Source organism: Cricetulus griseus, chromosome 5, assembly GCF_003668045.3.
Source record: "Cricetulus griseus strain 17A/GY chromosome 5, alternate assembly CriGri-PICRH-1.0, whole genome shotgun sequence".
NCBI classification, from domain to species: Eukaryota; Metazoa; Chordata; class Mammalia; order Rodentia; family Cricetidae; genus Cricetulus; species Cricetulus griseus.
In genome coordinates, this window is record NC_048598.1 from 131602881 (window position 1) to 131619661 (window position 16781).

Here is a 16781-nt window from a genome sequence, read left to right on the forward strand (position 1 = left end):
CTATCCAAAGGAATAAGAACCAGACTAGCTCTAAGGCCTATGCAATGGGTGTTTCCAGTAGTCTTGTCTAGTAGCCATCTCCAGTAGTCTTGTCTTGGTGCCTTTTTGTTCCACATGTAAAATTCTGGAATGGAGCTGATTGTCCAGTCTCAGGGCAACTATCCCTAACCCTAACTTCCTACCCACAGCCATGTTTTTTTTTTTTTGTTTTTTTTTTTTTCCGAGACAGGGTTTCCCTGTGTAGCTTTGGAGGCTATCCTAGCATTCGCTCTGGAGACCAGGCTGGCCTCGAACTCACAGAGATCTGCCTGCCTCTGCCTCCCGAGTGCTGGGATTAAAGGCATGTGCCACCAATGTCTGGCTATCAGCCATGGTTCTTGAGGTGTGGATCCTCAGAGCAATAACATTGTCATCACTTCAAAAAGTCGTGAGGTATACAAATGCCGCAGCCAGCAAAGAGTCTGCATTCACAAGACCTCAAATTGTTTCTGACGCACATGGTTGAACTCCAGTACCTCATCTATAGGAAGGATATGGTGTGACTCAGATGTGACAACTCAGGGCCGGCCTGTCTCTGTGTGTCTGGGAGCCTTCCCAGAAGGCCAGCAGCATTTTGAACCTCACAGTGACTTCAAGTCACATTATGTAAAGCTGGAAAATCTGTCAGGGTCTTTATGGTAAAATGTGGTTCCAACAATTCAGTTTAGCCTCTGCAAAGGTATTTGGAAACGATTTATTTCACCAAGAATAGAGAACTAGAAATGCTGAAAGATAGAACAAGGGAGATGTAATCATACGGAAAGGCAAGATCAGTAATAGCAATGCCACCAGGCACAGTAAGAGGGGGAAAATAACTTCAGTCACCCAAAACTCTGTGACCAGTCTCTGAACAGTCCCAGGACATTTGGGAAGACAACCTTCACATATCTCAGCTGCCCTCCCGGCCAGCTGCTTCATATCTGGCTGACTCTCCATAAAGCCTATACTACTTAAGTTTTCAGCAACTGACCCTGTATAGCTACTTTAATTAAAATTGACTAAAGGGACTAGAAAGACAGCTCCAGGGCTGGCGAGATGACTCAGAGGTTAAGAGCACTGACTGTTCTTCCAGGGGTCCTGAGTTCAATTCCCAGGAACCACATGGTGGCTCACAACCATCTATAATTCAATCCAGTGCCCTCTTCTGGCATGTAGGCAGAACACTGTATATTAATTAATAAATAAATCTTAAAAGAAAGAAAGGAAGGAAGAAAGAAAGAAAGGAAGGGGAAGGAAGGAAGGAAGGAAGGGAGGGAGGAAGGAAGGAAGGAAGGAAGGAAGGAAGGAAGGGAAAGGAAGGAAGAAAGGAAGGAAGGAAAAAGGAAGAAGGAAGGAAGGAGGAAGGAAGGAAGGAAGGAAGGAAGGAAGGAAGGAAGGAAGGAGGAGGAAAAATTGCTCAGTGGTTAAGACTGCTGACTGCTTTTCCTGAGGACCCAGGGTTCAGTTCCCAGCACCCACATTGAACATCATGGCCCTTTGACACTCCAGTCTCAGGGGATCTTATGCCCTCTTCTGGCCACTGGAGGCACTGCATGCATGTGGTACACATACATGCAGGCAAAAAACACACACACATATAAAATATAATGTTAAAACTGTTCCTCGATAAAAAATAGCCATGATTTCATGTTCTCAATCACCACATGAGGCCAGTGACTACTATACTGGACCTAGCAGATGTATTCTCTCATCATTTCTAAAATGAATAGCACCACTCAACACCCCTTTACCCATAAATTTTTAATCTTATCACTAAAATCCACTTTTTCCTTGATCTTTCTCAGTGGAGAGAAGGGATTAAGGAGGGGAGGAAAAGAAAAAATCTAGCTGATTATTTTAAGCTGTACCAAATGTAAATAACTGGCCAGTAAATCACTAAAAAGACATATAACTCCATAGGAGTTTTGTGCAGGTAACACACACACACACACACACACACACACACACACACACACACACACACACACACACACGTCTGCTATACATATTCAGAGGTACTCAAGCTTATTGGGAATTATAAAGACCCAGCTGGATAATACATATGGCAAACTGATGTCATAAAGGAACAAGCTTAGATATGTCCCATGCAGCTTCATTTGCAAATATTGGACTGTCTTACAAGCTATAGTAACCAAGCCCTGCTATCCAGAGATTAAAATTGAAAATTGACAAGTGATATTCATATGAAAACTCTGGATGGACTTTCTAAACCAATGTTGAATGAAGACTATGTATAGTATGATTGGACTTATATTAAACAACACACAAAAGCAGAATCTATCTTCAGAGGATGTGTAGATGGAAGCATGAAGGAGGTCTCTGAGGGGCTGATACTTTTCAAGTTTGTCATTTGAGTGCTCTTTACATTTTATAAAAATTCTTTATGCTGTACACGTATAGCTTATCCACATTTAGGTATGTGCCTTGCATGAAAATAAAATTACATAAAATAAAACTAAACCAGATTACTAGGACTATTCCCTCAAGAAATTACTTTATAGAAACTTTAGGTTTATTGGGTGGCATGCCTGTCATCCCAGCCCTTGAAAGACTCAACCAGAATTACAAGTTCAAAGCCTGTCTGAGATACAAGAAGACCTTGTGAAGGAGGAGGAGAAGGAGGAGGAGGAGGAGGAGGAGGAGGAGGAGGAGGAGGAGGAGGAAGATAGGGGCACAAGGGGAACAAAGAGGGGCAAGAGCAGGAAGAAGAGAAAACTAAGAAGAAAATTACTTCATGAATACAAGGCCTGCACCGAGTCCAAGAGAACTGGTAAGTCTTGCATCTGGAAAAGTAAAGGCCCCCCAAATTCCAGTGTGAGAGACTGGCTCTGGGAAATCTACTGGTCTGCCATGTGTGGGAATGACTTCTCACCACACCTGAACCTCACTTTCATACTCTTTGCTGCAGAACTTTGACCACTCAGGAACTTGAGTGACATTGGCCTTATGGTACCTCAGCCAGGGGAGGTAGCTAAATCGACAAATAGAATCCTTGTGCTGTACCTAAACCTTTCAAAAACCAGCCCCTAGGTGTTCCATGACCGCCACAGGACAAGCCCTCCTCACAGCAGGTGAGGCTGACTCAGAGGCACTCTGGCCTTCCTGGACAAGATGCCATTGGTTCTAAGTCTCTCAGGATTCACCACCTTCCATCGCCTCTGTTGCAGTAGCTCTGCACACAGTTCTCAAGTTTCTGCAGAAGATGGTCCCCCTCTCATTCCAAGAAATAACAATGGTGTTTTAGTAAATATTTGAAAGATTGCCCATTGCCCATGAACAAAAAGTATTTTATGTGTTGTGAGATCCATATTTATTGGGTTTTCCTAATTGTGATGGTTATTTGTGTTCTTTGCAGAAAATTTAGAAAATACTGCTACTTAAGCTTTAAAATCACCCATAAATCTTCAAATCAGTTAGGAATATGTCTCCCCATCCCTTTAACTGAATTTATCATAATTAATCCTTGACCCCTACATGGCATCTTAGTATATAAAGGTCATCTCTTATTAAATGAACTATTTCTAACTTTTGGGCATTATCAATTTTATTACGTATCATACATCAACTTTTTTGTCTCTTTTGTTGTTGTTGTTTTGCTTTGTTTTTAAGGTAGGGTCTCAGGTAGCCCAGGTAGCCTTGAGCTCAGTATGGAGCCAAGGATGACCATGAACTCCTGATCCTCTTGTTCCTACCTCCTAAATACAACGGTCACAGGCATGTGCCACCATATCAATCTATGGTTTGTGCTCCAAAGTAAAGATACAGATTAACAGCAAAGTATTTCAATTTATAACTCAGCTGCCCAAATACCCAGATATTTGCTTCATTACTTACGGATGTTAAGGTTGAACATGTGCCCCCATTACCTTACATGTAGGTTCGGTGTCCTCTCTGAAAGAGTTGAGTCATGTCCCAGAAGCAACGTAGATGGAGAAAAATCATAATGGAAGTGAACAATTGAGAGACCAGTCAGGAAGGAATGGATGTCCAGGAGAAAGGGAAGAGCTTATACTGTCTAGTTTCCTGGCCCGCTTGGCCCTGTCGGTGTATTAGTCTATTATGGCTGGGAAACAAAGCACCATTGAATGTTGACACACACACACACAGTCTACAGATAGGTCCTCCTGAGAGCTGTGAGGAACAGCTAAGGCTTTGCCCTTTCTCATTGGTTTGTTGCTGATCAGAGCCTCTATTTATCTCATCCTACTGTCTTCCCTGCCTGTGTGTCTGTCTCTGTGACCAAGTTCACTCCTTTTATAATGTCTCTAGTTGTATTTGTTTACTTGAACTTGGCTACCTTTATTATTATTCATTATAAGGTCATTCTTTCTAAGATCTGGAGCAGTATTTAACCTGTAAAATTCAGTAAATACAAATCACAATGGTGCAGTACACAGACGTTTGAGCCATGGGGTCTTATCAAGAAGATGATCTAAAATCAGAATACAGCCACGCAAAATTTCTCATAACTAACACAAGTGGAAAACGCACAGTGCCCCCAGATGACGTGGAAGTTGGAAGCTGAGTGTGAAGGGTTTGAAGGTGGAGGTCTCCCCTCCAGGTACACAGTCCTGCCACCCATGGTCAGGAGTCCTCAGATGAAGCTCAGCTGAGCTTCCCATGGTGAAAAGTCCCTGGCTGTACATTTTAAACAAACCATTCCAAGTTAGCTTTCCAAACATCCCCTGCCGAGGGTGTCATACAGTTTTCATTTTCTTTTTCTCTTTAAGCATCTAGCCTCAGCATGAGCTCTTTAACCCTAACGTGGACAGTCTGTGTGAGGCAGAACTTGGCATATAAGTTAAAGATGGGCAGAGCCTTCAGAGGGGAGAAAGAATTCTGTTTACTTCTGTTTTGGTTTTTGTAATTCTCTTTACTGGGAATTATCCTGACAGATGTATTCAGCTTTGTACAGAACTATTATAGTGTGTAGGATTTGTATGAGAGCCATGTTTCACAGCAGGTCACACTAGCATTTAGGCACTGGATTTGAAGATTAGAGGCGACTTTAGTCCTGTCTTACATGAGAACCCGATGATGGGGAATTTCTCATGGAAAAGCCACACTTTAATACAATATGTCACAGCTTATTATCATCGTGAGAGTATTTTCTCTTCACCAAACTGTGATTGTAACCTTTCCTCCTGGGATTGTCTATGCCCTCTCCCTGTGTCTCAAGCTCCTAAAATAATATTTTGGATTGTCAGAAGACTAGCCATCCAGAGAAAGAGGAAGGGGCGGGCATTGGAATGCTTTATTCTGGCTCTGTCTGCTGCAAGTGACAGGTTTTCTTCTCTGGGATTTATGTTATTGCTTTAGAAAGCTACTCTCGTTTAAATCTAAACATGGTTAAATCAAGCAAAATACAAGCTCATTGCTTTTCACATATGTGAAGCAGTGATTTGGAATACCAGGGTCATCTCCCTCTTGACTTGTGCATGCGTGTTAACTACATCTGAAGCTGGGCTACCTTTGGCAATGAGCCGACCAGCGTTTGAGTGTCTGGTAGCTTTGAAGAAGGTCAACACTAGGGTGGGAATTTCCCAAGAAAACCCAGATGGTTCAGAGATGAGTACAGGGTTTAAAAGAAAATTTGATTGTGTCCTGGATTTGATAGTGACAGATTCTAGATAGCCACACACACACACACATTAATAATGATGATAACAGTTACACCCATCAAAATCAGAAGTAATACATACTCCAAAGTTGCCACTTGATCATTGTTACATTAAATGTTATCTATGTCTTTCAGATCCTTCTGAATCAGATATGATGAAGATACATAAACAATGTGCCGTGGTAGTCTCTTAGAGGTGCTCACCTCTATGTTCAATGGCATTACATTGGTAGTACACACTCTATCATGACTGGGATAGCTACATCACAGAAATCTGTAAATGCTACAAGTAAGGGTTCCCCTCATATCCAATGCTTACAGTTACTGGCCTCTGCATCCCCAAGCTTCTAATGAAGAGTATGGACCTCATCTCATTGTTATGCAGTTATCTGCATTTTTCTCTTATGACTTCATTTTGCCATTGCTATGTAGAAATGGAGATTCCAAGAATATGTCGCTGTGCATGACACATGTGGACAGATTGGCATTAGATTACATACCCAGAGGGCCCAGTTCCTCGTTGCATTTAAAAGATCAGAATTTTCTCAAAGGGAAAAGGAAACCGTAGTGATGGGTTAGCAGAGGCTGTTGATTTCAAACCAGCGAGAGAAGCAAGTGTTGCAGGTGGGTATCAGGCTGGCTATGGAACAAATTCTGGAATAACTGTAATTCAATGAGCTGTGTGCTCACACAGCAACTTAGAAATGGACTCCACATGCTGTATTTAGAAATGCTTTCATTAGCATACATATAGTGACAAACAGTGTGAAGAGTTTTATCAAACGGAACACTTCTAGGTAAAGGACTGCTGTTTATTCTGGGGCAGGCTAATTACCTCAAGTAATAAAACAATTTTACAAGAAGTTGCAGTCTACTGGCTGATGCAATTATATCATCTATTTATCTGTGGATCAACCTATCAATTTATCATTCATTTTAGTTTCTATCCTAAAATTCATTTTCTCCCACAAATCCATTTTGAGCCCATTTTCCCAGTTTTATTATTATTTCCCTTCTTTCTTTATAAAAACATAAAATCAATTTTATAAATGGCGATCAAGTTCCTAGGCCAGGCTGGAAAAGCAAATATAAACCAGAACAGAGTGGAGCTGTTAGCATTGATTTGGCTACCTTGGAAGTCTGTTGGCAGGGACAGGTCTGTCCTTGAAGGAATGAGAGGTCTAGGAGAGGACCTAGGTCTGTCCTCATTTGAGACAAAGGATGGTACCCCTGGGAAACTTCAGCCAGGTTAAGTTTGTCTTCATCACCTCTCTCACCTGTCTTACGCTTATTTTCTCAGCATCTGGTAATGCCAGCATGGTTGAAAGCCAAGGGAATGGCCACTTGGTCCATGTGCTTTTGCTCCACAGCCCCATTCTTGTTCTTAGAGACCTGCTGTCACAACACTGTGCATCCTCGGATACAGCCCCTTGCAGCTCTGTCCACATTCTGGAACTACTCTACTCCAGGTTTTCAAAATTGCTTGCTCCCTGCCCTTAGGTCACAGCTCATCTCAGGTGTCACTGAACAAATTTATACAAATGTTGGAATGACAAATGCCTAGTTTTCCAGAACCATTTGATTTTTTTAAAGAATATTGTAGACATAAATTGTCTTTAATTGACAGTATGACAGAAGATTTTAAAACTTCACAGATTTCTGTAGCTGTTAGGGCAGGTCATCTTCATATCTGTGCCATCCCTGTGTTATTTCATTCTCTTCTGCCCCTTTCTTTGCTCTTTGGTGTAATATCTGTCTCTTTGCTGCTGATTTGCATAATATTGTGTCTGTGTGTACAATTGTGTGTGTGTGTGTGTGTGTGTGTGTGTGTGTGTGTGTGTGTGTGTGTGTGTGTGGTAACTGTGGGGGCACCTGTGCCATGGCAGTTAAAACATCACTTTGTGCAGTTGGTTCGCTCCTTCCTTTTTTATGTGGTTTCTGGAGATTGAGCTCACGTTGCCAGGCTTCCTTGACAGGCACCTTTACCGTCTGAACCTCGTTCTTTTTGTTTGTTGCTTTTTTCTTAAACACTTACTAATTTTAATGTGCATCAGCATTTTGCTTACAAGTATGTATATGTACCAGATGTGTATCTGGTGTTCGCAGAGGTCAATAAGGGTGTTGGATTCCCCTGGAACTGGAGTTATTGATGATTGAAAACTGGGAACTGAACCCCAGTCTTCTGCAAGAACAAACACTCCTAACCACTGAGCCATCTCTTTGTCCCCGATATGCATGTCATTTACATATATGTTGTGGCTGTATCATTTTTAGACTCAACACTCAGGGATAGAACTATTGGGTCCTCTGCAATAAGGACTCAGCCACTGCTGAGCCTCACTTTTTGAAACAAGATCTCACTGTGTACCCCAGGCTGGCCTGGAACTTGAGGACCTGTTCCTGTCTTAAGCTTCTGAGTCCCAGGATTACAGAGCTGTACCTCTCTCACCCAGCTGTTAGACTTCTTTTGTAATGAAATGTGTTGACATTTTGCTGAACATTGCAAATGAAATATTGTGATTTTCCCAGAATATTATACTATGGTGTTTTTATCTTTTTATTATGTTTTGTTTTATAGAAATTAAAAGAAAGCCCACAAAGCATTTCGGGGCGGGGGGGGGGGAAGAATATTGAGATAGGGCGAAGTGAAGGAAGTCCCACAGAGTCATACTTTTAGAGACTTGCTTAATCCTTCAAAGTGTGTTTGTGAGTTTTTTTTTTTTTCTTTAAAACGAATTCCTCCCTTTGACCCACAGATTTTTCTATAACTGACCAAAGCTGGATTTTAGCTAATCCTTGTTTTGATAATAGCACACTGGTACAAGCAACCCCAGAGGAAGAAATATTTCAAAATTAAATATTGTAATCTCATAAGCCTTTTTAGGCTTATACTTAAAAATCTCTATATTCCCCACAAAGATTTTATTTGCGGGAGCTGGAAAGCTTCTGGCCACAAAAGATGGAGTAAGTCAAGTTGTGTGTGTACATATAAATGCTGGAGGTAGATTGCAGACATCTGCATGTGTGCATGCTTGACCTACTGATCATCCAGTAAGAGGAGTTCTAGCATTGCCCATATAGGAGACCTAATCTAAATAAATAAATCTATATTCACATCTAAAATTCTTTCTGTCCAAATTTCCCTTCATAGACCAAGGTTTTCCCTTGTGGCAAATACTCAATGTGCATTCTACTTAAGATTCTAATTCCACTGCTCCTTTTCCTTTAAGGAAATGCACTCACTTGAAGTTTTCAGCAAAGCAGACTGTCTTTTGATACTGCATTTCCTTTAGCAGCATTGTTCAGCCTTTACTCTTTAGTAATGTGTTCATTGATCAGTAATTATAATCTACAAACACTAATGGAAATATGGAAACACTGATGAACAGCTGTTACATGCATTCTTTCCCACCAGCCTGGCCCCAGTGCCTCGTCAGCCCCAAATGAACACTTGAATGCTATATTAGTTATACAGCTGTTGGCTAGGGCTTCTTATTGGCTAGCTCCATCTTAATTATTAACCCATTTCTATCAATATATGTATTGCCACAAGGCTGTGGCTTACCCAGTAATGCCCAGCATGGTGTTACTCGTCTGGCATCCTACATGTCCACTGACTCTGCCTATGTTTCCCAGAATCCTCCTCATCTCCTAGTCCCACCTAACGTACTGTCCTATTGGCCACAGTGTTTTATTCATCAACCAATAAGATAAACATATACAGAAGACCATTCCCCATCAAACAGCCACCAGGTGTAGCCAGAAGAAGGGAGCTGGCCTTGATGGGGAATGCTATATATCATCTCTGAAGGAAGCTAGAACTATTTGCTCTATAGTGGGCAAGCCACTGTGCAAATCATAGAACGAAAAATAGCCCTGACCTTGAGGGACCGAGAGACTAAGAAGATCAAAATAGGAGTCTGTCTCATTACACCACAGAGAACTCAGAGAAATCTAGCTGCCTCAGGGAAGGTTGAGAGGGGTATTTTGAAAATGGAAACTGTCCTGTTTAAAATAGATTGAAAGACAATAGCTATTTGCTTGGCAGCACCTGCTTAGCTTTCATTCTTAGAGCACAACTATCTGATAGAAATACAAGATACACCAATGCCTGTGTACTTCATGGCTTCAGAGGGGCCATATTTCAGGGCAAAGGGAGTGAATGGCAGAATCCTTAGACAGGGGACACTAGGTTGAGGTTAGGAATGAAGAGCTCTAGTATACCACAGCAGAGTGGTGACAGTCATGTGCTATGAGTCACAAAAGGCCAGAGGAAAGGATTTTTCAGTATAAAGAAATTATACCGGGGCTAGGAAGATGGCTCAGAGGGTAAAGTACTTGCCAAACTAGACTGACAATTTGGGTTTAACCCACACAGAAGTGGAAGGAGAGAATCAGCTCTACAAAACTCTCCCTCCATCTCCCCAGTGCATACTCACATCCTGCACAGACAATGACTAAAATAAGTTTTTTTTTTTTTTTTTTTTTTTTAAAGAAAAGGAATGATGTATGTTTGAGGAGATACCAGCCTATACATACAGGGAAACATTACGTGGCAGCCCATTAATGTGTGAAATGTTTATGTGTTTATAGATTAAGGTTTTTTAAAAGCTAAGGTTGGGGCTGGAGAGATGGCCCAGCAGTTAAGAGTACTGGCTGCCCTTGTGGAGGTTTTAAGTTAAGTTCTCAGCACCCACAGAGCATCTCACAACTGTCTGTTACTCCAGTTCCAGGGGATCCAACAGCTATTGGGTATATTGATATACTTACATACACACAGAAAAAGCACTCATCACATAATATAAAATAAATAAAATCTTAAAAGCTAATATTGTAACTTATTTCTCTAGCTTCTACAAATACCTAAAATTTGCCCTATTATTAAACTGATTTTGTTTTAAAATAGATATAATTAAAGAAAGCTAATCATCTAATTTGGAAAAGTACATACAGACATCAGCTTTAATGTATTTTAATTAGGAATATACATGATATTATTTTAATGTACAATTTAAGAATTAATAACTAGATAATTTTCACTTTTTATATGAAGTCTTCAAAATTAATATACATTTTACACTTATAATACATCTTACTTCAGACTAACCTTATTAAGGGAACAATAACTACATGAGTCCAATATTACTAAGGAGAGCAGGGCTAATCTAGAATATTCAACCCAGAGGGTACTGTACGTACTACAACTCACACTTACTGAAGATCTGAGATATTTCCACCTGCCACAGTCAGAAACTGGTTGCAACACAGAGCAAAGGACCAGTTTCTTTACACCAGTTGCAAGGACTGGTCAGGCCACACTGGCTATCATCTCAGGAATTTAGGGACCCAAAAGGGTCATTTCTCAAAAGCAGGTTTTCTTTGTGATGGATCAGAAGCATTCTTCGAATTCTAGGGAATCTGATTTAAGCTCTTGTATGCTCGTAGTCCACTCCACTCAGGAGGCCTGGCCTGGCCTGTCTTCTCTGTGGTTTGGATTGAGAGGAATTCTCCAGTCCATGCTACTCTATCTGGGAGTATTTGAAATGTGCTCTGGGAGCACTTCCTTCTGCCCTGGTCTTCTTTAAAAGGCCAAGGCTCTTCCTCAGGAGCGGAAACAAGAATAGTAGGCTCCATCTCTCCTGTGCTTGGACTTTTCAAAGCCAGTCCTCAGCACCATTGTACTTTGCAGTCTGAGGAACCCACGTTCTGACAAAGCACAGAGATCCGATGGTTAGTATCTGACAAAGGTTTTCATGTTTCAGTATGCTTAAAGGAATATGTGAGGGTGCCAAGACCTGGGGCCAGACCTAGTGGGGAGTGCCCATGTTTCAAAATTAATCAGTTAGTTAATTCATCACATTCATTTCCCGAGACAGGATCTTGTGTAGCTCATGCTGTCTTGAACATGAGTGTCCTGGTCATTGGTTTTTTGTTTTTGTTTGTAAATGTAACACAATCTAGAGTCATCTAGGAAGAGGAAACTCAATTGAACAAACGCCTCCATCAGATTGGCCTGTAGGCAAGTTTGTTGGGCATTTTCTTGATTAATGATTGATGAGGGAGAGCCAAAACCACTGTGGGAGGTACCACTCCTGGGAAGGTGGTCTTGAGCTTGCAAACCAATGAGCAGCATTGCTCTATAGCCTCTGCATCAGTTCTGACCTCCAGATTCCTGCTCTGAGTTCCCGCCCCGACTTCCCTCAGTGATGACCAGCTGTGAAATGAAATAAATTTTTCCTTGTTATAGTCTTTGTCACAGCAATAGAAACCTAACAGGACACTGTATTCTGTGTAACTTAGACATCCTTGAATTTATGATCTTCCTACCTTAGCTTCCCAAGTGCTAGGATTACAGGATTACAGATGTGCACTGCCATGCCTGCTAGAGCAGTTTCTTCTTCTTCTTCTTCTTCTTCTTCTTCTTCTTCTTCTTCTTCTTCTTCTTCTTCTTCTTCTTCTTCTTCTTCTTCTCCTTCTCCTTCTCCTTCTTCTTTTCTTATTTTTCTTCTCCCTTTCTCCTCCTCCTCCTCTTCCTCCTTATTATTATCCCCCTCCTTCTTTTCTTCTTTCCCTCTTCTGTTTTTCTCCTTTTCCTCCTTCTCTCCCCCCTCCTCCTCCTTTTTCCTTCTTCCTTACCCTCTTCTTATCATCATCATCAGCAGCAGCATTAATTTTTTGAGACAAGGTCTCACTGTGTAGCCCAGGTTGGCCTGGAATTCACTATGCTGATAAGTCTGCCCTCAGACTCACAGAGATCCAGCTGCCCCTGGCTCCTGAACGATGAGATTAAAGGTTTGTGCCACCACACCTGACATGGAGGTTCGGTTTTAATAAACATTTCTGCTGATTCTGAGCCAAGTGGCCTCCCTCTCTACAAGTCACAAGTGCTGGTGAGGACTGGAGCCCAGATTCCCACACATGGAGGCTGTAACTTTGTGCCTTGCCTTGCCTTGCCTTTCACCACAGACTTGTGTTCATTTTCTCTTGCCCGTTGGCAGATTTGCCTGGGCAGCATGGAATTCAGAGTGTCTGTTTGTGGGAAGGAAGAGCTTCTGAGCAAGTGTCTATAAAATGAGAGCACTGTATGTGCTAAATAGAGGCACAGAGCACCATACAGGAGGTGAGTTTTGCTGCTGACCTTTCATTTCTTGCATACTTGAGTTTTTATTTTGTTCATTAACTTTAACTTTAGTTTTCATTGATAAAGCTCTCTTTATATCAGTTAGAAAATTCAGATAAATGGAAAGTTACCCTTAAACTAATTTGTCAGATGCTCACTTTTAAATGATTCCCTAACACAACCGTAGTTTGTATCTGCCTTTCTTTAACTTTAATAATGACCTCAAACTTTACTGTAAACTTACAAACGTCTGCCTGTATTTCACTTTTTAAATTATTTGTGTGTGTGTGTGTGTGTGTGTGTGTGTGTGTGTGTGTGTGTAAGTAAGTCAGAGGGCAACTTTTCAGACTGGCTGACAACTCACTGAGACAAAGTGATCTTTCTGTCTGCTGCTGTGCTATGTGCTCCAGGCTAGCTGGTTTAGGACCTTCTGAATGACTTTGTCTCTGTTTCCCTTCTCACCTTACAATCCCTGGAATTACAGACGCATTCCACTGCCTCTGTTTGTTTGTTGTTGTTATAATGTGGGTTCCAGATACTGAATTCTGACCATCAGGTTTGAGAGGCCAGTGCTTTTTTTTTTTTTTTGTAACCTGCTGTCCTCGTTAGCATCACCGTCATCTTGGCACTGCCTAGAATCACCGGCAAAACGAATCTCAATTAAGTGATTGTTTTTATCTTGTTGGCTGTTGGGCATGTGTGTGAGGGGTTGTTTTAGTTGGTAACCAATGTAGGAGGGCCTGTGCTACTGTGGCTGGTACTACAGGTGATCCTGGGGATAATAAAGCATCTGAGGATGCACCTAAGCCAGCTAGAGGATGAGCCAGAACTTCAGGTTTTCTTCTTCTTCTTCTTCCTAATTAAGTTCCTACAGTGACTTCATTCAATGAAGTACTATGACCTAGACAATGTAAGCCAAATAAACCCTTTCCTCCCCTAAGCTGCTTTAGGTCAGAGTGCTTTATTACAGCAACAGCAAGGAAACTAGGACACCTGCTGAGCCATAGCCCTTGGCCTCTATGTTGTTTTACTTACAGTTTTCCTATGGTATAATTTGATTAACCCCGCATTTAAGAACTTTGAAGAATTTTTCTCGTTTTAGTGGTGCTGTGGAGTTGAGCCAAGGCCTGGAACATGTTAAAAGCATGTTCACTATCACTGAGCCCCATACCTTATATTATCTATTTGTACAATACATGTGTTAAAACTTTCAGGAACACCTTGTACTGTTTTACAGAAATAATATTGTCCTACTTACACCCTTCTGTAGTTGGTTCTACTTATTCCGTGATGTCTTTAGATCTATTTTCATCCGGTTATCTTTAACTTTTTTTCCCCTTTAACTTTTTATTCCCCTGATATTATGACTTTACCATCTCTTATTTACCAATTTCCTACATATGGAAAATTTAACCTATTTCTTGACCCCCCACAATGGATTTATATATTACAAGTAACATGCAGATATGCATGCCCTTTTGAAGGTATCTTTTTATTTTTTTGAAAAGATTTCTCTATTTTATTTTGTGTGAATAAATGTTTGGTTGCACATGTATCTATGGCCCACATGTATGTTTGGTGCCCCTGAAGGTCAGAAGGAGGCATTGAATCTCCAGGAACTTGTAAGTCTCCATGTGTGTCTGCAGAACTGAACCCAAGTCCTTTACAAGAACAAGTGCTCTCTGACACGGAAGCATCTCTCTAACCTCAGTGTGCATGCCATTTGTAATTCTCTTTGTGAATGCATATATTTTTCTAAATACCCAGTAGACAGGACAAAAGTATTGGGTAAAAGAATTAAATTTGACAATTGAAAAATAGATGGTATCGTATTTATCTTTCAATCTGTGTATGTAGCTTTCTGTCAGCAATATAAATTATATATATCATTTCCAGAACCTTGCCAAAGCTTAATGTTGGAAAAATAAAGTTTTTGAGTTCTAGATAAAAGATACCATACTATTTTACATTATTAGATTTGTAATGGGGCTAAGAGAGTTTTTCAATTTTTATTAACTAAATATATATATATTTCTTTATATATATAATTTTCTAATTATAACCTCAGAAAAAGTTCTTATGTGGCCAAAGACTACATTTTAAAGGTTTCAAAACATGCTTAGAAATTTCCATTCAAGAATTTTGTAAGTATTTTTACTCCTAAGAACCCCATATAAAACAATCTATTTTCCATGTTATCACAAAGCTCTGATTATTCCTTTTAACCTTATTATTACAAGTTGACCAGAGAAATGTAAAGTATATACTGTTTGATTTTTTTCATATTTACTGGTAAGATTAGATTTTCTTCATAATACAGTCATACTTTCTCTATAGATTTTATTTTCATTTTTAATTATGTTTGTATGTGTATGTCTGTGTGTGGTTATGTATACCTATGAGTGCAGTACCTATGGAGACCAGAAGAGGGTGTTGGATCCTGTGGAGCTACAGTTAGTTATAGGCCGTTGAGAACGGAATAGCATGGGTGCTACAAACCTTTGCAAGAGCAGTATGTGTTCTTAACTTCTGAGCTATCTCTCCAGCCCCTGCAACACTTTAAAAATTTAATATATTATTTAGTGTGCATGTATGTATGAGTACAGGTGTGAATACATATGTGACAATGTGCATTGGAGGCTAGAAGACAATCCTTTCATTGTGGATTCTGGGCCTCCAACTCAGGTTGTCTGGTTGAGGCTGCAAGCATGTAAAGACCCTGTGAGCCATTTCTCTAGCCAATTTTAACAACTCTTATGTTGAGAAGTTCTTTGTTCTACTTGGCCACTGTCACATAATTTACATACATCTGCCCATTTTAGCCCTTTTTAAAATTCTGTTATTGCCAATTTTATTTTATGTTATAAGTATCTAATTTCATATTTCAGCACTTAAATATCAACATATTTGTCCTAGTTCTTCATTCAAGTTAGGCAAACCCTATCACTGAACTATAGCCCAATTTTACATATTCTTTTAAGACAGGGTCTGAATAATTTACCCAGACTGACCTTTGGCCCAGTCTACAGCCCAGGCAGACCTTAAACTTGTCATCCTCCTGCTGCAGCTTCCAACTAGCTGGGATTCCAGGTCTGTGCTTACATGCTTATTTCTTTTCTCAAAAAGAATATTCATTATGACAAACATTAAAAATGCAAATAAATTAAAAGGCTAAAGTAATGTTCATGTGGTTTATCAACTATAATTATTAACATTTAATGTAGATCCCCCAGTTTATGTCTATGTGTTTATAAATGCAGAAACTACATTGTTTGATGTCTAAGTGACAGAGTTCTAATGAATCTTAATTATAACATTTGCACGATACTGCTTTTCAGGATTTACCATGAGTTTTTAGTCAATCTCTTAATTTTGAACATATAGGTTCTTTTCAGATATAATTGCTTTTGCCAGAATGCCTGGTTCCTTGACAGGGCAAGTGATATTTCACAGGTAATCCTTTCTCAAAGAGAGAAAGTAGGCTAACTTCAACAAGTGTCAGTTCACTCCAAATCTTAAAGTGTGCATCAGTACTGACATATTGAATTGTCTTACTTCATGCTTCTCAGTAGTAAGGTAAGGTTTGGGGCTATAGCATCTGTTTCACTTTCCCCAAGTCCTCACCAGGACTATCAAAGTCTACCCTAGGGTCACAATCATATCCCACATGCTTTCTGTGTTCCAGTAATCTTTCTGTTCCTATGGTTCATAGAACGATGTTCTAACCCCAGGGTACACAAGAATTACCAGAAAGGTCTAGTCAAAACACAAGATTGCCTGCTCTAGTCCCATGACTTCCGATCCAGCAGGTCTTGGTGGCACCCGAGGGTTTGTCTTGCTGACAACTTTCCAGATGCTTCTGGGCTTGGGGACCAGGCTTTGAGAGTCAGTGGCTTAGGCATTCTCCCCACAAACCATCACTCTGCAGTCACTTCCCAGCTTAAGTCCTTTTATGGTTTCCTCCTGTCTACAGGACAAAGTCCAGACTTCTTGGCAAGATAC